The following is a 23,467-nucleotide window of genomic DNA, read 5'->3' as shown; positions in this document are numbered from 1 at the left end:
ATCAAACCCTCTTAAAGCTTCTTCTTATATTGACTTACCAAAAGAAATTAAACTAAAGAAGGCAGTTGTTAATATTAAGAACAATGATAATAAATGTTTTCTCTGGTCTGTTCTTGCTCACTTACATCCACCAAATTGTAAAATTCAGAAAGAGGAAAACAATATATGAAATATGAGAATACATTGGACATTAAAGATTTTAAATTCCCAATGCCACTAACAGATATTCCTAAATTTGAGAAAAAGAATAATCTTTCTATAAATGTATATGGATTAACAGATACAAACAAAGCTCAAATATTAAAAATTTCAAACAACGATAAAAATGACAAACACACATTGATCTTTTATATTTTAGTGTTGGAAAGAATTCACATGATACATTCATCAATAATTTATCAAGATTAATCTCTTCTCAGGTATTCAGAACAGCAAACAAAATATATCCTTGTAAGCGATGTCTTAATTCAATTCATACAAAAGAACGATTAGAACAACATTCAAAATATTGTAGTAATCATAAATCAGCTGTAATTACAATGCCGAAACCTGGTGAAAAGATTTCTTTTGAAGATTATAATAAATCTATCATGCACCCATTTGTGATATATGCTGATGTTGAATGTCTCCTACAAACGATGAATACTGCTTCTCCCAATCCAAAAGAATCATATACAAATAAATATCAAAAACATATTCCTTGTGGTTTCTGTTATTATATTAAATCATCTGTTGGAGAAAAGTATCATAAACTTGAACATTATCGTGGAGAAAAAGCTTCACAAGAGTTTGTAAAACGATTAGAAAAGGATTGTATAAGAGGAACTAAATTAATGAAAGAAACAAATGAACCGATGAAATTAACCGAAGAAGAAAAATTAGAATTTAGAAAGAATAATATCTGTCATATTTGTGAGGGGGAAATTGAGGAGTCTAAAGTTAGGGATCATTGTCATCTTACTGGTAAATTTAGAGGTCCCGCTCATTCCTGTTGTAATCTTAATTATATATTTCCTTCTTTTATTCCAGTCATTCTTCACAGCAGCGCCAACTATGATACACATCTATTTATAAATGAAGTTTCAAAAACACCAGGGAATATTTCTGCCATAACAAACACAAGTCAAAAGTATATTTCATTTACAAAAATGATATTCACAAAACCTTTAACTCGTATTAGGTTTCTAGATTCTTACAAGTTTATGGGAACACCACAAACCCACCTTGCATCAAATCTAAGCTCCACGGGGTCTTTTCCAAATCTTAATTCATTCTTTCCAAAAGAGGAAATTCCAACTAAAGAGGACATTCAGATGAAAGAGAGAATTCAAAGTAAAGAGGAAATTCTAATTAATGAGGAAATTAATGAAGAAATTCTAACTGAAGATGAAATTCTATTTTTAAAGAAAATTCAAACAATGGATGAAATTCTAACCAAAGAGGAAATTCTGATTAAAGATGAAATTATGATTAAAGAGGAAATTCTAACGAGAGAGGAAATTCAAACAAGGAATGAAATTCAAAGTCAAGAGAAAATTCTTACAAGTAAGGGAATTTATCCTTATGATTATATGGATTCATTTATGAGATTTAAAGAAACACAACTTCCTTCAAAAGAAAGTTTCTATAATAACCTTAATGAAGAAGAGATAAGTGATAAGGAATATAAACACACACAAGAAATATGAAAAATATTTAAGATAAAAAACTTTGGAGAATATCATGATTTGTATCTAAAAACAGATGTTTTATTGTTAGCTGATGTGTTTGAAGCTTTTAGATCACTCTGTCGGAATTAAAATTGTTATGGATTAGATCCTGCCCACTATTTCACAGCTCCTGGTTTAGCTTGGAGTGCAATGTTGAAAATGACAAAACAAGATATAGATTTAATCAGTGATGTAGATGTGCTTTTGATGACTGAGTAGTCTAATAGAGGTTGAATATCACAAGTATGTTCAAAAAGATATGCTAAAGCAAATAATAAATATCTTCCAAATTATGATAGTGAAAAAGATAGTAATTATTTGATGTTTTTTTTATGCTAATAATTTGTATGGATGGGCAATGTCTCAATCTCTGCCTTATGGTAAATTAGAGTGGGTGGAAGTAAAGCATTATGAAAAAGCTTTGATGAGTATTGTTATTTCTTCTCAAGAGGAATTGAATGAGGAAGAAGAAGGTTATTATTTTGAAGTTGATTTGAGGTACCCGAGTGATCTTCATAATAACCATAAAGACCTTCCTTTTGCATGTGAGAAAGAAACAAAGAATGGTTAAGTGATTATCATCAACGTTTTCATATTAAAGGCAAATCAACACAAAAGTTATTAACACCATTCTCTGATAAAGAGGGATACGTTTTGCATCAGAGAAGCTTAAAACAGTTTTTGAGAGAAGGATTGAGAGTAGTTAAAATTCATAGAGTTTTAAAATTTAAACAATGTCCTTGGATGAACAAGTATATTAAATTCAATACAGATATGAGATCAAATACAAAAGTGAAATTTGAAGGGGATTTCTATAAGTTGATGAATAATTCTGTCTTTGGAAAGACAATGGAGAATGTTAGAAACAGGCAAAACATTAGATTTGCAACATCTTGGAAAGAAGCTTTGAGATTGATAAATAAACCAAGTTTTAAGAGAGAAGAGGTTTTTTCAGAGAACTTTTCTGCGATTCTTATGGAAAAGGAAAGTATTGTAATGGATAAACCAATTTATATTGGAACAGCAGTTCTTGATTTATCAAAGATATTAATGTATGATTATTTGTATAATGGCTTAAAGAAAGAGTATAGTGAAAATGTTTCATTGTTGAATATGGACACTGATAGTTTTATCCTAGATATAAAAACTGATCATGTTTATCAAGATATGAGGAACAATATTGGAGTATATGATACAAGTAATTTTGGCAAGAAGAGTGAGTTATTTTCCACAAAGAATGAAAAGATTATTGGTAAGTTTAAGGATGATTTGGGTGGAAAAGTAATGAGTGAGTTTATTGGATTGAGAGCAAAGGAATATGTTTATAAGTATGGTGATCAGATTGATAAGAGGTTAAAGGGAATAAAGAAATATGTAATAAAGAATTCAATAACTTTTAGAAATTATTATAATTGTTTGATGAATAAGAAAGAAGTATATAGGAAAATGAATACAACAAGAAGTTATAAACATAACATATATAGTGAAGAGGTAAATAACAAGGCATAAGGAGCCTTTGATGATAAGAGATTTATTTTAGATAATGGAATGGATTGTGTTCCATATGGATATTGTATGATAGAGTGAATATTTAATCATAGACAATATAGAATACAATGTGGGTTAAGGTTTTTAAGGGCTACCGCCCTCTTTTTCACAATATATAAATGGTCGAACCAAGTATTAATCAAGCTAAAGAGTGGAGAAAATCTCAGTCTTGGTATAAAAATGGAAAACATAATGAATGTGAAAAATATCAAATAAGTCTTCTTGAAAAAATAACTAAAACAAATGTAAATAAAACAAATAAGCGAATCAATTTAAAAACTAGTAAGTTAGAGGATGTAAAGAAAATAATATATACTTGAATGGACTGAAAACTTTGATGGTTATCAATAGAACAATGAAAAAATAATTTACTATCATCTGAAAATGATATGTGGCTCAGGAGGTGGTCAAACAAGAGCATTAAGAGAAGTTTATCATTTCGTAATGGCACAAAAGGGGTATCTTAAAAAATATAAAGATTCAAATGTTTTGTTTTTAAATAGTTTAGATGGGGATTATTGTGCAAAGAAAATTAAACTATTGAAGGAATTTGAGAATGAACAAATCTTTTTAGGTTCAATGAGTGAGCTAAACAATATGCATTGGTTATTTGAAAAAGAGTGTCCCGAGGCTTCGATGTTTCAGATATTTCTTTAGAATCATCTTTAACAAATCACATTACTACTTTACTACTTGAACAAATCTTTATATTTTTGCATTGGTTGTATGAAAAAAAAGTGTCCCGAGGTTAAAAGGGGAGACAAATAAATGTACCTTGGGTTAAAAACGGGGTTTAATTTTTAGGGAAAAAAAATATGAATCGCTGAAAATCCCCTATTCATTTACATGGGGAAAAGTGAGCCAGAATCAGTATATTCACCCTTCTATCAACTATTATGCCTCATTCAGCTTTTGCCACCCATTCAACTCCATGCGGAGCAAAGGTATATGCTAGTAGTTATTTAAATGTGGAATTCAAATGAAAAATTAGCGGAATTCAATTCTCACAGAAAGCACCCAAAATGTCAGTCAATGCCTTGCTTAGTCAAACCAACATGTCGGAGTTTGATTTGATGTTGGAGGCTTTTTAAAAAAAAAATTACAGGTACATTTATATTAATCTTTTTAAAACAAAACAAAAAGGTGAAAAAAACAAACAAGCTGCGTTCGTAAATGCCGAAAAACAGGAGCCCTGTGGATTGCATCACAATGGCTTACAAAAGCAGCTTTGATCCTGCTGATTAATTAGTTTTGTTGTGCTCTATGAAGTTCCACTTTCTGCATATTATTTAATCTTTTCGTCACTCAATATAGTTGAGCGGATATGTGAAAGAAATGACCTGAGATGTTAACTTCTGGGAGAAAGCATGTAACATTGTTCATCAGGGGTTTAAGACCTGCTGATTTCAAAAAAATAGGAAAGCATGCAGTCAGAATAAGGCTTCCTGCAAAAAATGAGATTTAAATCAGGAAAGGAGGAGGCTAATACCATTTTTTGGTCCATTATTTTTTCACTTTTGTGCAATATTTTATGAATTTTCAGGATAATATAATATGTAAAAACAGTACAGTATGCATGTAATTTAATAATGTGAAGTAATTATTGTGATACAAAATCCCAAGGGGGTGATTTTTTCAGCAGTGATATTTTCGACTTGTGATTGACTGTTGAAATCGCCTGTTCGTCTATTTTCAGAAATTGGTGGTGGTGCAGGATGGTGATGGCATTCGAAAAATCTTCTAACTCTGCAGTTTAGATGATGCTAACCCTCTGACAATGGCTACTAAAAGATTAAAACTTGCATCTTCTGCATCAGAAACATGTGTTCAATCAACAGACTGGACATTGTGTGCTCTGTGTCAGCTAAATTCAAATGTTCTTCTCGTTAATCCATCAAAGGCCAGGAATGAATTGCAACCAAAAGGTTACAAGACATTAACCAACAATCTCAAAGCATTGAATGAATTGTGTGCTCTTCCACTGTGTATCAATATTTCTAGATTAGACAATGGACCTGGAATTGAATAAATGTTTATCAATCATAATGCTAAGTGGCGTAAAACTTGCTCTATGTGATGTGCAGCAAGACTACTGTGGAGAGAGCGAGGAAGTGATTAGCCAAGGAACATCTGACAGAGATGACTATATCACCAGTCAAACATAAACTCCGAGGATCTTTCACCTCTTCTACAATGGATGATAGAGATAATCAAGAGTTGCAAATGTGATTCTTTTGTGACCAGCCAGTAAAAGAACATTGGCACCAAGCTTAAATCATCAACCTCGTTGCTAATGTGCACAAAATGGCTACAGAATTGCGAGACACAAGACTCAACGTCAACCTTTCATCTGGAGACATCGCAGCATTAGATGCTGTATCTCACAAGAGATGTATGACTGCTCTCTATAGTACGGATGTCAAACACCATTTTTCAAGATGACCTTGCATTTGGGTCTGCACAATGTTTTTCTGCATTTTTTTGATCACCAGACCATCTGAATGAATATTCCGATTGATGCCACTCTGGCACCCTTGAGAATTTTTGTAGAAACCCATGAATATGCAAATTAGTGGTGGCCATTGTCGAAATTACTATATTTCTTAATATCTCCAAAATTAAGCATCCAAATAGCCTGGTTGAGGTGTCTACACCCATGTTTTTAGGGTCACTGGTCATGACAAACCCACTTAAAATTTAATAACATTGAAATTTAGCTCATTACTATGCAAACTGGCAGTCGCCATTATCAAAATAACATTTTTTCTTAATATCTCCAGAAGTTAGCATCGAAACAGCCTGGTTGAGGTGTCTAAATCCATCTTTTTAGGGTCACTGGTCATGATAAACCCACTTACAATGTGATAACATTAAAATTTAGCTCATTAATATGCAAATTAGCAGTCGCCATTATTGAAAATGTAGATAAATAGACATATAGAAAGAAAAAAAACCACTTCAGTGTTTGTGAATATAGATCACTTTATTATTCATGCAGATTCAACAATTCCACAGTATGCAATGAAAGCAGCTAACAACATGAACAAAAGAAGACATTCCTGTGTAAATAAAATGTTCATTTATATAACAGGTTTGTAAACCTTATGAAGGCTACTTCAGTGCTTGGTGTCTCATTCAGTGTCAGAGTCATCATAAAGGGAAAATGCCGCAGCTGTCTTCGTGTGCTCATTCCTGCAGCCAGTATCTCCATGGCACGTACAGAAAACTGTGCATGGTAACTTGGCTGCTGTGCAGCAGCATTGAGCTGTGACGCATTGCTTGTTGGAGGAACATCCACATCGTATTAGCTCCAAGATCTCTGGTGGTGCAAGAGCGACGTTGGGCGGCAGCATAATTGGAAGTAATGATATTGATGCCTCATCACATTTCCATCCGTACTGAGTGGGATCCAGAGGTGGTGGCTGCAGCTCAGCAGCTGACTTCCATATAGCTGTCTGGATATGAGCACGTCGCACATTTTGTTCAAAGGACTCTGTACTTGGTAGCAGAGCCTTCAGGTCTGGTGCTTTGATGGCATTTGGTTTCGCCATCTTTATAGACCACACCTCTTTGCGAACATCAGACATGTTGCTTCTCTCCTTGCTACAATAGCAAACACTCATAATCACAGTGGCTTCGGCGATGACATCGTCAATAGATTCATCCACATTCCCAAGTTTTGAAGTGAATGGCCTGCTGCGAGTGTCTTCTTGCCAGTCAGTTTACCTCTACTATACATCTGGGCAATGGTGTTGCAACCTGTAAGTGCGTGTAAAGCTAATAGGTCTTACACCATCCCGGCATGCTTTCTGGAAGTGGCGCCAATGTCGATCAACGATCGGCCAGGAGATGTTGCTTACATTGTTAAGCAGCATTGCAGATGAAGTTCTGTGAAGTGATACACAAGCAAAATGAACACATCAGCATCATCACAGATGACTGTGATGCATTTTGCGCCATCTTCGGCAACTTTAGAGACTTGCTGAATCATGATGACATCTGCCTCCTCATGCGTCATCTTCAAATCAGTGCGACACCTTTGGGCTCAGTGGTGTATTTCCACTGGGGTGGACTCCTGTCTCGTAATGATGAGCCTGTGTTGGCTCTGCTTTCTCTGTTGACTAACGTCAATCAAATTCTGGCAAATCAGTTCTATCAGCTGAACTTTGTTCTCAGTTACTGACAGAACCACCAGCTGTGGAGGCAGTGGAGTCTGGCGGTTAAACCTGTGGCACCTGCAAGCTTGCTGCCCATCTCTTGTTAATCTTGTTCCACTCTTGATGATGAAATCATGATATCTGTCAAATACCAGATATACATCTGATTTGTCCACCTTTGCCATGATGTAGCTCACGAAGTTGTCAACAAAATCTTGCACAATTCCCCTGTTAGGCCAATGAATAACCCAGAAGATTGCACAACCATCTAAGATGGTGACTTCAGGTTGTGGACCCAGTCTTGTTGAGATTTCAACTTGGAGATTCTTCTTCAATGTCGACTTGGTCTTTGCTATTCTCAACTCTCCCTTTTCATCGAACATTGATGTTGGCACAGGTGCAAGCTCGTACTCTAAGACGTCACATAGTTTGATGTTTCGACTTTGTTGGAGTCCCATGACCCTGGAGTAGATGAGATTTAGATCACAAACCTCAGTAGATCCCACATCCATGACTTTCCGTGTCACTGCCATAGTTATGACTTGTTTAGATAAGGGAGCGTTGAATCCTGCTGGCCAGCTTTCTTCATACGAATGCATCTGTGCTCAGCCAATATCAACTGCCCTTGGCGCATTCACTTTCTACGGTCCAATTCTGCCAGCTACAATGTTGACAACTCTGTTTGCATGTTTGTTTGGGTGAAGTGGGTCGATGCAGGACTGGAGTTTTCTCCTTATCTTATCTCGGTCCTATGCATCAGATCGTATGCATGATGGCTTATCTTCCGTGTGAATAGTCACCTCTGTGACTCTGTGCCCCCTCAGACATATCTGTGAGTTCGTGAACTATCTGACTAAACGTGTGCATACTATAGGCCCACTTCTTCAGTGTAGAAGGCCTCAGTGTAATGCCCTCAGTGTAATGCCATTATTAAATAACAACTCAGTGTAATGCCATGACCGTAGAGCATGAACGTGGACTCGATGTACATGTCGACCATATGCCGTTCCATAGGCCCTTCTTGTGCTGCATCATGTGATCTCCTTTAAAGAACATTTCCAGAATGTCTCCATGAAGCCTTTCCATCGATCGAAGGTAGTAGAGCCCATATCCAGCATAGTTGTGATGTCCAGCCACGAAGAAGTAGGGAGCATCTAGTTCATAGCCCAAATATGCAATGGCCACTCTCCTTCACGCTCAACATGAACAAACGCCATCTTGATGAATACAGGTTTCACAAGGTTCTGCACCCATAGTTGTGTGGTCATGCTCTTTGTTGCTTTGGTTTCAAGAGTGTCCATTAAGTCTTCATGACTTTCTGCTTGAGCCACGCTGGAACTAAGGACCTCCTCAGTCACCAATCGCAGGGCCCTGAAGTTTTGGGGAAATTTTTTTTCCACCAAGCATATGAGCAACACCTCCAAAGGCAGATTTCATCATGTCTTCCAGCCCACTTTCAGCCATCAAGTTCCCCACACAACCGATGAAACTCATAAGGGTGTGCATGACGCCCAGCCTTGGTATGGACGGGGTAAATCGCTCAGGATCTTCTTCTTCTTCTTCTTTTGGCTGCTCCCGTTAGGGGTCGCCACAGCGGATCATCTTTTATGATCCACATAATGATTTGGCACAGGTTTTACACCGGATGCACTTCCTGACGCAACCATGGTCGCCTCTTACGACAAAGGGATATGGTATACCTGTTCTAACCGGGGCATACACTGTTCCCCATACACTGGTACTCACTTCGCCGACCTCGGAAGGATGACAGGCTGAGACAACCTTCTGGTGTATATTAATTTAAGCGGCCAAGGGGGCTTGAACTCAGGACCTTTTGGATCCCAAGCCACTACCCTAACCACTACGTCAACACCAGGCTTTAAATCGCTTAGGATAAACCCATTTAACATTAACGGGCACTTGATACAGCGGTTGGTCGTTTATGAAGATGGTTACGGTTTGTCCACACTCTGAGGTCAAGCGTTTTCCCTCCTCCTTTGCTGTAAATATCGTGTCCGGATCAGCTGTATGCATATCTATGAGTGGTGTATAAATGGCCCTCGTTGCAGGTTGGATGGATCATCCTTGCTCTCTGAAGAGCTGCGTATTAAAGCCACCAAACTCTGGTGTGTTCTGATCAGAAGTGATTTGCTTCAGAAAAGAGAAATCCATATCTTGAACTCTCCTAAGTTATATAGCTTGATGAGCCAATAAGCGGAGAGGTAACACTACATGTGTGGCTTCTTCAACTGGCATCGCTGGTTTCTCAGGTCCCTTGTACCTTTGAACCGAAATGTCTTCTGTCACAGGTTTCTTCATTTCATCACGCATCAATCGTCTGATGATGGCTTCTTCTTCAGATGTGGAACATATCTCCTGATCTTTTATGGTAAGTAGTACTGCAAGAGAATGTATTGAAACGAGTCCATTCTGGAATGAGATATTTGTGTCGAAGTTGTCAGCAACAACCTGAATGAGGCCACATTCAGCATTGGCGGTTCCCCTAATCCTGGAGTGAACAGTTGCAGCCTTTGCTGCTGATCCCTTGAAACGCTGAAACTCATCATAGGAACAGGTCACACGATAGTTGTCCAACTGCTTGATGAGGCTTTTACGACTGATTAGAACTCCCAGTGCTATTTGGAGTGTAGTTGCTCGTTTGGTGATCATATTCGTTATGATCTTTCATATCAGAGCTCCTGCAAGTGTGCAGTTCAGTTTAGCTGATATTTTGGAGAGTAGCCATTGAAGGGTTGAACTCACTGCTTCATTAGCAATATCTATATTAATTCTAGTCTGATAGGAACTGGGGTCAGACGGCAACTGCTTAGATTCCTGTGCAACCTTCTTGGCAATTCGTTCTATGGAAACATACAATGGCGTCATCTTCATCTGATGCTACTAAGTTGATCGCAGTAGACACTCTGCTGCGAAACAAGATTAAACTAGCGACACCTTCACCAGACAGAACCAGAAGCTCAGAGCCAAGTATATCGAACAATTTGGATAACAGGGTTTATCGAGAATATAGCTTTCCTCCATGATCCTTGTACATTTTGTAGACTTCTACTGAATTCCAGATGCGCAACATGTCGTTTTTCATCGATAGGATGGTAGAACTGACAGCTGGCTCAATGTCCTGAGTTTCTCTGCCACTGTGTGCTGTTGCTGCAACAGAACGGGGTGCCATGAATGACTTTCTGCAGTCATCGTGATATCTCGCATCAGCAGCATGAAGGTCGCTGATTGCGCCCATTAATTGTATCTTGACCTGGCGTCCTTCTTCATCCTGGCAGGAATCGATAACATCCAGAATAGTTTGTTTGAAAGTTGTCCGATCAACACGATCTTCAGTCCTACAAAGGAAAACTCGCCATCAACGATTAGGATTATTTTTTATCAAAGTCCATGATGCACTTTTCTCCACAAAAATGCAATGTTCTTTAAAGTCAAATACTGTCATCTTTGAATGGCGGGTTCTTTTGCGTGTTGAAGCATTTTCCAAACAGACATTACTCATTCGTTTCAAGTGTTTTTCTATATCTGAGCATGATGTGTACGTTGACACACAGTCTCTATGGCATTTGAGCTCGATAGATTCGTATGCCTGTAATCTCTGTTCAAGCTCTTCATGTATACCATCTTATCTTGCTTTGCTTGACCCGATGATACTTCACACTCTGTCTGGACCAACTGTTACCAGAGGTTTTACAGCTTTAGTTGCATCGCAGGGACTGAAGAAACAGTCTCCCATGGTGATGGAGCCGCAACCTGTAACAATAGAGGTAATTATAAACATCAGTAAACATTTAATTTCTTTGTTCGTATTTTCAAAAATTTTCAGGAAACAGGTTCCACCCTGTGTACTTTTAAAAATCAATAAAATACACAGTTGCTTTCAGACAGATCATGTTAAATAATAAATAAAAAACTTGCTTGCAAATAATATCGATCATTCTACTGTATCAGAAGACATTACTCTTACTTATATCACAGTTCTCCATGTTTCTTTCATTACATTACAAGCCTCAACTTACTTGATCAGAAACAGTTCATGCTGTTGATCTTCCGAGGTTAGCCATTTCTTCACAACTGTACTAGGGATAAACGGCTCTGTGCAAGTTATTTTCAAACAGTTTTGTTGTTGTTGTATAACTGTACTGCAAAAACACCAATCGGAGCGAACAAATTCAGGGGGTAGGGTTATGCTAATTTGTATAGTAATGAGCTAAATTTCAATGTTATCAAATTGTAAGTGGGTTTATCATGATCAGTGACCCTAAAAATATGGGTTTGGACACCTCAACCAGGCTGTTTGGATGCTTACTTCTGAAGATATTAAGAAAAATTGTTATTTTGATTATGGCGACTGCTAATTTGCATATTAATGAGATAAATTTAAATGTTATTAAATCTTAAGTGGGTTTTTACATGACCCGTGACCCTAAAAACATGGGTGTGGACACCTCAACCAGGCTATTTGGATGCTTACTTTTGGAGATATTAAGAAAAATAGTGATTTCGACAATGGGCACCGCTAGTTTGCATATTAATGGCATTCGACAAAAATGCTCAAGGGTGCCAGAATGGTATCAATCCGAATATTCATTCAAATGGTCTGGTGATCACAAAAATGCAGAAAAACATTCTGTGGACCCTCACCTAATGCAAGCTTTTCTGGTCAACAATCGGACTACTATACAAGGTATAAATCTCAAGCATAAATGCAGAAATCTACTAGGGGCAGTGAAGACCTCAAGCCACAGTAAGTAGCCGGTGCAGAATTGATATCTTACGTTGAATATTATGACCAGACAGATGAGGGTTTCAATCAGATCTTCAAATGATCGGATCGAGTAAATAAAACCTCTATAGAGATAGTCTTGAACAGCTTGGTGGTAACACATTAAAAACGGCCAAAACCAACTCGACTTAAAGACTACCTTTTTGCACATGTCTTCTTAAAGATATTCTTCTTAAAGATAATATTCCGAACCTTGAAACTAACAAGGGAAGATATGAAGTTGTACTCTCGTTCAAGAATGATATTGGTGATGTATTGATCCTTGCTAGTCAAAGAGACTCTGACACTGATGCCATTGTTGTAATGCGATCAGCTCACATTGTAGGAAAGGAAATGTTCCAAATGCCAAACTATGAATTCAATGGATCCCAAGTGGACAACCAGTGTGATATTAATCCAGTCTCTTTGATTACATTGGTTCAAATAATCCTTTGTGGTACTAAAATAAAGACACAAACGGAACAAAGCACCAAAGTCAGCAGTGCTGTTTTGTCATTGACCCAGCTCGTTGTCTTCAATGGTGTGAAGTGGTGCAGACTTCAGTCTGCACTAGTTCAACATGTCATATGTGCAGCATACCAAGCAGGCCACATTTGTGCATAGGCTCTCATCTCAATGCTCAGAGTTCCTTCTCCCACAGAATGGGGTTTGGTATAGGATAATGATGGAAATCAATGGTCTCCACTGTGGACTGTTCTCCCAGAAGCATCAAAAGGATGTCGTAAACTTGTAAAATGTAGTTGCAAAAAAAGTTGCTTTGGAAGGTGCAAGGGCTTCAAAACAAGTCTGAAATGCACTCAGCAGTGTCGATGTGCTGGCAAATATGAGCAGGCTTCAGGGCATTAATGAATGACTATGATTACATCATGATGTTCATATGTCAATGATGTTCAAATGAATGATTACTAAATCTTTACATATGTCATCTCAATGGAGTATAGTGCAGACCAAATAATCATCTTACACATTTTACTGATAAGATGCATACACTAGTGCAATTAGCATTTTTATTTGTTGGTGTCAGAGTGTCAAACAAATGATTGACAGGGCTTTGACATTACTATGGCCATAATAAATTTTGCTGGCGTCATTGACAAGCTATATATGTGCAAATATTAGATAAGTTCCACAAGTGATTAACTGATAAAGTTGATGATCAATTGGCCTTCAAATACATGTGTGGGTATGGCACACATGTAACATTTATTGTCGTCATACTCAAATATAACACGTCACGATATACTGGCGACCATTTGGAATTGGTAGCCACCTGAAATACACTACTATGACAACTGCGACTACTATTGTGAAAGGTAAAGTTAATATATGTCTAACATGCACAGAGTAAATAATTAATCCAAATATATAGGTTGCATTTCAAGTATACTAATACATTTAAACTATATTTTGGTATTTTGGTGGCCATTTTGATTTTGGCAGCCATTTTCAATCAGCCAATTATGCAGAGATGGGATGCAAATGGCGAAAGTGAATGAGTTTTGAAAATATTATGAGCATTTGCAACACAAATTAACATGTTTCATCTTACTTCAGCAGTTATGGAATACTTTTGAGTATTTAAAAATTTGGTAGATTTGAGCAGGAAACATTCTTCTTTCTTTATTTTTTTGTATACATTGTCGAGGCTCGTATGAGAGCCAACACACAATGCAAAGTGAGAGGGGAGTGAGACAAGAGGGGTGGGAGTGGGAAGGACAAAACGGTGGGGAAGAGAGAGACATTAGGAGATATGTGGAAGGGAGAGGGATGGGGCAGAGAACATGGGGTATACAAGATGGATATTACAGGAACTTTCAGGAAGCAAAGCAGGTAATTTGAAGGATGTGGGTTTAGAATGGATTAACGGGGGTAGAAAAGATCGAGGATTTGGATAGGGGATGATAAGAGGTGGTGGTAAACAGCTGTTTTGAAGGCCTGGAGGGAGGAATGGGATTGAACAGAGTGAGGGAGTTTATTCCAAATGCGGGGAAAAAAAAATATGAATGAAAGAGTGAAGGTGAGCAGTGATTCGTGATTTTAGTAGTTTTACCAGAAGGGGATTGTTAGCGGACTTTGAGCGCCCTGCGAAAAGGAGATGGTAGAAGACAGAAAGACCAACATCCTGCCTGTGGTGAGAGAGTGAGAGGGTTAAATATTCAGCCTCATCGCGGGAGATGCTAATGATCCGAAATGCCTTGGTTTCAATAGCGTGATGCAGAGAAAGGATGAAGGCAGGATCACCAGCCCAGAGGGGAGAGCAGTACTCCATCAGGCTGCGGACAAAAGCTTTGTTCGTGGTCAGGAGCTCACGTGGGCCAAGGAAGGACCTTGCATGATGGAGGATTCCCAGTCGGCAACTGGCTTTGGAGGCGAGGTTTGAAATGTGGCTTTCCCAGGAAAGGTCATGGCCGATAGTGAGACCCAGAAGCTTGAAAGAAAGGACTTCTTACATAGGATTGTTGAGAAAGTGGATGGGGGCATATTCTAATCGGTCCTTTCGAAGAGACAAAATGAGAGTGTGAGATTTTTCCAGATTGAAAGACATGTTCCACGTGTTGGACCAGTTTGTGATTTTATCCAGATCAGCAGTGAGCGAAGAAGCTGCTGCTTGCCGGTCTGAGGGATGACCGATGGTACGGCAGAGGGTGGAGTCATCAGCAAAGAGATATAGAAGATTTTCCAGAGAGTCGGAGAGATCATTGATGAAAACCAGAAAAAGAACAGGGCCCAGAACACTACCTTGAGGAACTCAAGCCTGGACAGGAAGGGCAGATGAAAGAACTCCATTTTGGACCACACGTTGACTGTGACAGGAGAGGAAGTCTGCGAGCCATGAGTGGAGATGTCCTTGGATACCATAGGAAGAGAGTTTGGCGAACAGGGCAGGGTGCCAGTCTGTGTCAAAAGCACTTGATATATCCAGGGATACGGCTCGGATTTCCTGTCTGACATTGAGGGCTTCCATACATTTTTGGGAGGGCAGAAGCAGCATATCCAGGGTCGAGTGACCTGGTCTGAAACCAAATTGGTGATCACAAATCTAGCCATTGGAGAAGAGGAAGGATTTATTGTCTGAAGCGATGATGGATTCCATAACCTTGCTGATGATTGGGAGAAGGCTAATTGGTCTGTAGTTACAGGGATCTGTTTTTGCACATTTTTATGCAGGGAAGTAATGTTTGCTGATTTTCACGCAGATGGCAAATGACCTTAAGCAAATTATTGGGTGAATGGAACAGACAGAGGGTGAGCAAGAGCAGAGGAGCAGGTTTTTAGGACACGTGGGCTGATGTTGTCTGGACCGGTTGCAGAATCTGAGTCGTGGTTTGACAGCAAGCTCTCCACTTTACAGATGAAAAGGATACAGAGTCCAGGGACAGTTGGGTGCAACTGGGTAAGGTGGGTTTAGAAAGCGATTGGGTATCGGACACAAGATTTTGATGCAAACACAGAGTTTAGTCATTCAGACTTTTCACGTGCGGCATCAGCAATGTGGCCATTTCAGGTAAGGGAGGGGATGGAGGGGGAACCAGAGACAGATTTGATTAGATGCCACCAGGATTTGGAGGAGGGAGAGAGGATTGAGAGTTCAGACTTAAGCTAAGAAAGATGTTGTTTTCTGGCTCTCCTGAGGGTAGATACACACTTGTTCTGAGCTTCATGGAAGGAACTGAGATTACCCTCAGTTGGGGTTGCTTTCAATGAGGCAAAGACAAGTTGTTTCAGGAAAACTTCCTCACCACAAGCTTCAGTGAACCAAGGGCGGGAGGAAGGGAAGGACAACTGAAGACAAGATGGGATAAATCTGTGCATGAGGCAGAGCAAGTTTCTTTGAAAGAATTCCCTGGATGAGATGATGTTGGAGAAAGTAGTAATGGGAGACCAATCAGAGAAGTTTGATGGCTGCTTGGAGACCCTGCCCGTTTAGTTGTCTTTATTGAAATGCCAGACTCGACTGTGCTGAGGTGGTTCTCTGTTAACAGCCAGAGAGACGTCAACTTTCACAAGCACGTGGTCAGAAGAACCAATTTTAGCGAAGGAAGAACAGCAGATATTTTTAGGGAAATTTGTCAAAATCAGATCCAGAAGAGATGGAGTACCATTGCTGGAGATCTAGGTTGGGAAGTTGACCGATTGAGTCAGCCCCAATGAGTCGAAGAAGTCCTTTGCTGAAATGCCATGACAGGTGAGAGAGGTACCCACACCTTGCCAACTGGCATGATGACAATTGAAGTCACCACATATGAGGAAGAGAGAGTTCGGATGAGAAAATAGAGGTTGGTCCATGTTTTCGGTTAGTGAGGTGTAAATGGAGTCACCACTGTTTGGTGGATGGAACAGTACACATATAAACATGAGGTGGGAGTAGAGGGGAAGCTGCAGCCAGAGGTATTTCTGGGGGTGTGGGGGAGTGACAGCAGTGCATGGAGAGTGAGGAATAGATTCTTTGATGAAGTGAGCAACTCCTCCACCAGGACGAGGATCAAGTCTGTCACATCAAAGGAGGGAGTAACAAGGGAGAGATGAATTGAGGGAGGAAAGTTTCTGTCAGGCAGATTATGTCTGGTTTGTCAGTGGCAACCTCTACGGAAAGATCTGTATGGTTTGAGGGAAGGCCCCGGATATTTGAGGACCAACTGTTAATGAAGAGGGAGGGGAGGAGGCTTTGGGTGCAGGGGATGGGAGGAGAGGAGGGCAGGACAAAGGAGGAGGTGGGAGGTAAGGAGAGTTGAAAGAGTGTGGAGGATTGCAGAATAGCTTGGCGAGGGGGCTGGATGAGAGGGAGAAAAGGCACTATCTTGCTGGGGTCGAGGGGGGGCAAGAGAGGGTTATAAGGCAGTTGAGGATTTGTGGAGGTGGAGTGATACAATGGAGGTAAGAAGGATGCAGCTTTTTGGATGTGAGGGGGGGCAACTTTGAGAAGGGTGAGTGAGGGGGTGAATGGTGCGAGAAGGGTGTGTGGGGAGAGTTGAGGGAGAAAGGTGAGGGAAGTTTTTGAGCAAGGTTTTGAGAGGGGTGAGTTCGCATTGAAGTTGGAAATAAAGAATGGTTGATGGAAAGTGAACATTCATAGCAAACTGTTTTTTTGTTTGTTTGTTTTTTTAGGTCAGAGATGCGATTGAAGACATTTATTGATGGATGCAATCAAGGCAAGTGAACTGAATGGAGAGAAGAAACACTACCAGTTGGATTTTTTGGACAAGGTATGAAGAATAGGTCGAATTGAGAGTGGTCTGTTTAAATAGAAAAAGAGTAGTGTATTATGATACAGTAATGAGTACTAAACGTGTGAAAGAGGAAGATGAAGCATTATGAGAGTTTGAATTTATTATTTTTATTATTATCAGGGAGGGAGCGGGATATTGTAATCGTCCGGTTTGTTACTTGGCGAAATATTCGATTTTGTCAAGTATGTTGGTCTGTTCCGTTTGTTTGTTGGTTTATTTGTTTGTTTTTCGGTCGTCGACAGCCCAAACGGCTGGACCAGTCGTTCTTAAATTTTTACACCTGATAGGCAATCCACCTGAGACAGTCCGCGTCCAAACCCCGTCTTAATCGAACTAAACGTCACGATGTGACGTCTCACAACGTGAAAACACATTTTTGGACATAAATCAGTGACCGGAAGTCGTAGCAACTTCCAGTTAATGCCACATTAAACTTCAATGGAATATCTAAATGTTTTAAAATGCATGTTAGTGCAAATTATGCACAGTTTTCGCAAGCATATGACGTCTAAGTTTTTACCTATTGGCGTGATTTAAAAAAAATTCTATTCGTTCTACAGGTCACAATTCTTAACCGATTTGGATGAAATTTAAAGAGCTGATAGAAATATACAGTGCAAAAAGATATGTGACTTTTGGTGATGTTCAAGATCAGGATCTGGATTCTGCATCACTTTATATTATCGCACATTATAAACCAATGAGTAATTTTGTGAATTACACATGGCTATTTCTCAAACAGATTTGCACTTATTATATTTAAACTTATACTGCCTATTTATGCATCTAATATTAACATGTGTACAAAGTTTGATCGAAATTGACCTAAGGTCAACGTCAGGGTCACCGAAAACATTAAAAACACACATATAAAATACATATTTTTGTTTTACAACATATTTCAAACCTGATAATGGGATCGTAAAGCTGGTTGAAAAGCAATGTTCCAAGGTATTTTCAAATATTTTCTACGATCAGTGAAGGCAACAAGCACCGATGATAAGTTGTTGAATGTCACATGGTGGCTTTAAATGAGTTGTGAAAATTTTCAATCTGCTGCCGTTACCATGACAACACACGCCTGATAATTATTATTTGTGACGTCGCGTCATTTTATTAATGTACGAACAAATAAACACCATACATTCCATGACATTACAGCTTGGACCACCACACGGAAAGGTCAACTAATTCGCCAAGTGTCGTGCTAAGCACGATTTTTCATTTGTCTTTGTTTGTCTGTCTGTCTGTTAGCAACTTTACGGCAAAACTGCTTTAGCAAACACTATCAAATTTAATCCACAGGTGTGCAATGAACCTTGGATGACCCCATTAACTTTTGGGTCCAATTGGATCAAAGGTCAAGGTCAAGGCCATGAAAAGATCAAAATCGTTTTTCGCTCATAACTTCGTCAAAAATGATTTGATTTACTTCAAACTAGGCTTATAGTGAACGTTATTCTATTTGTGACTTAAAATCCTAACAATCCTATAGTGAAAAATGCATATTTTTGAAGATCGGGGTTAAGGATGTATCAAATTTAAATTTGATCCCCAAAATAATTTTATGCCTTAAATGGGCAGGATTTGTTGTGCCTGGCACCTCTTATTATTATTTTTTGTTTGTTTATGTTTTTATGAGAGTTTTCATCAGATCAGGTAATGGAAAGGTTGTAGAAAAAAAACCGTGTGGTGAATGGTGAATTTGAATTGGTGAATGCAAAGGGTGGAAACAGATCACATGGTTATGGGGGAACCACGTGGCTAAGGGAGGTGTATAGTCAAAAGTGAATTAAAAAAAAATTAAAATAAGAATTGCATAACATTCTGTAAAGGGAAAGTTGAAGTAAAATCATGGAGATGTATGATGAATTTGGAATGGTAAATGCAGAGTGAAGCTGATGGGTCGATAAAATTTACCAGGAAGAGGGGAGCGAGACACGTGGTTACAGGAGGTGTATATATCAAAAGGATACAAGGAAAATTATTATTTTTGATGGATTTTTGAAGATTAGGTAAGACTTGGGAATGGAGGTTTGTTGGAAGAAATTGTGAAGGTAATGGTAAGAGTGGGTCAGCTTATCTGCGAACTTGTTTCCCTATTTATTTTTTCAAATCAGCAGACCTTAAAATGGTTATTACCCTCGCCAGAGGAGAGGGTATTGCATTTGGCTCCATTTGTCTGTTTGTTATGTCATGCCAGATTAGATCTGTGACTTGCCACAGGTACCTTGTAAACCTCCACGAACCTGTTTCATGGTTAGGTTGTCAGCAACTAAACTGTCTCCCCCCACCAGGTTTCCTGGTGTGGATGGTGTATGGACACCCAGGAGCATTAAAAACAAAACCTGTCAAAGGGTGGATGAGCTCCTTGTGGGCCAAAGGCCATCCATATCTGGATCCCAACTATGTCTGCGGATGATCTCCTGCAGTTGAGTTACTTTTTTAGGAGGTTGGTGACAGGATTTGCACTCCAGCCATCGTAAAACACTTCATTCTGCAAAACCCACAAATGTAAAGAAAACTAAAAAGCCACTCCGTGGGAGTACTGCCTGTGCTGCTGCCCTTCACAGGGCAGCTCACCAGATGATGGAATTCGAGCAAAGCCTTCAGGACCCCTCTCTTTGATGAGAGGAGGAAAACCATAGGGTAAATTTCCTAGGTCAGATTGTATTTGTGTGTGACAGAGTGGTGCTGAGGTCTCCAGACCACCAGACAGTGGTCTCCTTGGATTAAGCTGAGGCAGTCCCTTCAGGTAGTTAACTGGAATGTCCAATCTCGAACAGAGGCTGATCAGCTGTCTCTGTTATCATCTGAGCTCAAGCGTTTGAAATTCGGTATTACAGCACTCTCTGAGTTTTGGAGACCGGATAGTGGTGAAATCATGGAAGGTGCTTACATCCACTATTAGTCTGGTCGCTCTGACGTTTACCATGCCCAAGGAGTTGCGGTATCTGACTCCAATGATAATTGAGGTAACACCAGTCAACGAGCGTATTATGAGAATAAGGAATCTTCACTCCATGGTGTCGTTTCCCTGGTCTCTGCATTTGTTCCGACTGAGGAGTGTGACCTCACCGTGAAGGATGCATCCTATGCCGTGCTTGAGTCTGTGGTTGATCAGTGCCCTAAATGAGATACTCTTCCAGACTTGGGGGATTTCAATGCATCGACTGGCTCTCATAGGATGGTTATGAGACATGTGTTGGTCCCCATACGTCTGGAGCTGTGAACCAGAATATCACTAACTTCCTTGACTTTGCAAGAAGTCATGGACTATGGCTGGTTCATGGTTTCAGCACCCACAGGCTCATCGCTGAACTTGGTATTCCAGCGCTGGTGGTGTGGCAAAGGAGATTGACCAAGTGCTCACTGATGGTCACCGGGGGATGATCCATAACCACAGAGCTACTGGAGTGCTCAGTTACTCAATACCGACCACAGGCTTGTCGGAGCAATTCTGAATTGTCAGCATAAATCTTGGAGAATGGTACCATCCCAGCCAAGGCTGGATATTGACGATCTCAAGGATGAAAGTGTAGCTGAGGAGTTTGTGAATAGGGTGAGTGGGGATTTTTTTTTTTTGGGGGGGGGGTCTGGGTGTTTTGAGGAATTGTGAAGAGTTTTGGAGTGTTCAAGAGTACCATCCTTGATGTTGCCGGTGGATGTCTTGGAACTCACCGTAGGGTGAATAACAATTTTGTCTCTCTCGGGACACTGGATGGCATTGGCCAGAGTCGCAGGTCCAGGCTGAATGGTAGAGCTGAGCTGTTCAGGAAGCTGAGGAGTAAAACTGTGCGTGCGCTAAGGGTGGACAAGGAGGCTGGCCTATGTGCGAGGAATCTGTGAGGGGGTAGAGCATCACCTGTGTTCAAATGATTCTCATCCTGCTTACAGGGGAATTCGTGCACTGCATTCCTCCAAAGCCATCCCACAGTGTACTGTTGTTAGAGTGGAGTGTGTTGGGCTGTTGACAGAGGAGTCCGAAGTTAAGGCCTGCTGTGCTGGTTACTTCGAGCGGCAGTCCCAAGCTGACCCACCAGATGTTAAGTTAGACTTCAGGGGTGTTGCTATCCCTCTTGCTGATCCTCCAACCACCTGTGATCCACCTTTGTTTGTGGAAACACAGGCTACAGTGAACCAATTGAAATGGGGTAAAGCTCCTGGGATCTGGGGTATCCATGCTGAACTTTTCAAGGCTAGTGGAAATGCTGTACTCATGTCGTTACATGTCGTTGCTCTGTCTGGAACACAGGCCTCTTCCCAACTGACTGGAAGAGGGTCTTGTTGTCCCTCTCTGGAAAGGGAATGGTGATCACCAGGACTGCAACAACTACTGAGGGTTGACGCCACTCTCAGTGCCAGGCAAGGTCTTTCGTGGAATAATTATTGCTGCGGTTTGCCACCATCTGCTTGAACACCAGCACCCAGAGCAGTCAGGCTTTACACCAAAGAGGTCAATGATTGACTGTATCCTTGCTCTCCAGGTCCTCACCAAACACAGATGACAGTTTCTGCAGGAGCTGCTTGCAGCCTGTGTTGATCTCTGCAAAGCATTCAATTCAGTGACTCGGAATCCCTCTGAAGGATTCTTGGTCATCGTGGGGTGCCACTAAAACTTATCAATGTGATGCCTGATCTACACTCTAGTACTGAAACTGCTGTGAGATGTGATGATACCATATCTGACTTATTTCCAATTGTTACTGGAGTTTTTCTTTGGTTTGTACTGGCCGCGACACTTTTATCAGTTTCCTGGGTTAAAAACTAAGATCCACGCTTTCAATGACATATTGGATGCTGCTGTCTTGTCTACACCTGTTTGTGGCAAGGTTGTTGATGTCACGGAGAGATTCACTTACCTTGGCAGTGATATTCATGTCTTCGCTGGCTGTGAGCCAGAGGTCAATAGACATCTCGGTCAGGCCTGGGGAGTCATGGATTCACTGAATCATGGGGTGTGCTGCTGTCGGTACTTGTGCAGGAGGACGAAAGTCTGAGTCTTCAGGTTTGTGGTGCTTCCAGTCTTGCTCTATGGACGAGAGACTTGGACTCTGGCCAGGGATATGAGATGGAGACAATTCCTTTTGTACCAGCTCTCTTCGGAGAATCCTTGGCTATTGCTGGTCAGACTTTGTCTCGCAAGAGCGGTGCTAAGAGAGACTCAAATGAGATTTATTACCTGCATTGTCCGTGTGCATCATCTGCAGCTGTACAGACACGTGGCTCGTTTTCCTGATGCTGATTCTGCTCACCAGATTCTCTCAGCGAGGGAGCCTCGTGAGTACGAGAGGCCATTGTCCTGACCACATGCATTGTGGTTGCAGCAGGTTGATCAGCATCTCATGGAGATTGAATAACATTAAAAATCATGCATCAGTGTCAGGTGTGTGATCGAAGTGGGGTTGCATCAATGTGGGATGTCTTGGTACCCACTCATCACTGCCAGCAGTTATAAAGTGGCAGTTCTAGTTATGTCTATTATTAATTTCGTAACACACCAGTACACAAACATCACACAAGATGCACGACACAAAACTGCACAAAAACTACACAAAACAAGTCCTGTCGAGGGTCAGCAATCTCTGATTGCTCTAATTCTTGTTTCCAAATTTTCATACTTTCTGCAAAAAGTGTACATCTTTTCACATATTCGCTCCACCAACAGAATTATCCAAACAGTAGAAAAAGTTAAGTTTCATTTAAAAAAGTTAAGTTTGAGTTTAATGCTTTGCTTAAATAAATACACTTAGTTCTAAAAATCGCTAATTTGTTAAAATTTTCAGATTTCACTCCACCTTTCAACACTTACTGATTTCACAAGATCCGATTATCAAATCCGATATAATATTTTGATGATATAAGTTAATTAGCCCATCAGCATAGATTTTGTTTCCAAGGCATGGCATGTTTGAATCGGTCGAATCAATATGGCGGCTAAAACCCCTGTGAGGCGAACTTGTGCTGACCAATGAAAGATAAGCCTTTAATGGAGGTAGGCTGTTAATTATTTTTAAAAGG

General features: G+C 40.0%; 1 protein-coding gene across 5 annotated transcripts in view; it reads right to left on the bottom strand.

Moving 5' to 3' along the window:
• Window positions 1–23,467, bottom strand: part of LOC147034590 (uncharacterized) — a 170,480-nt gene that overhangs the window by 95,117 nt on the left and 51,896 nt on the right. For 2 of the 5 annotated variants that reach the window (XR_015059350.1, XR_015059356.1), the window contains one exon: window positions 6,220–11,185. The exons of the other annotated variants lie outside the window; for them this stretch is intronic. The gene's annotated coding sequence lies outside the window, so the exon portion shown is untranslated. Of the gene's footprint in view, window positions 1–6,219; window positions 11,186–23,467 lie in introns of those variants that run through there. 5 annotated transcript variants of the gene reach the window in all.

This window comes from Eptatretus burgeri, chromosome 1, assembly GCF_056783735.1.
Source record: "Eptatretus burgeri isolate ZD-2024b chromosome 1, Ebu_testis_v1, whole genome shotgun sequence".
NCBI classification, from domain to species: domain Eukaryota; kingdom Metazoa; phylum Chordata; class Myxini; order Myxiniformes; family Myxinidae; genus Eptatretus; species Eptatretus burgeri.
Note: the sequence above shows the minus strand (reverse complement) of the source record. Positions and strands in the feature narration are given on the sequence as shown.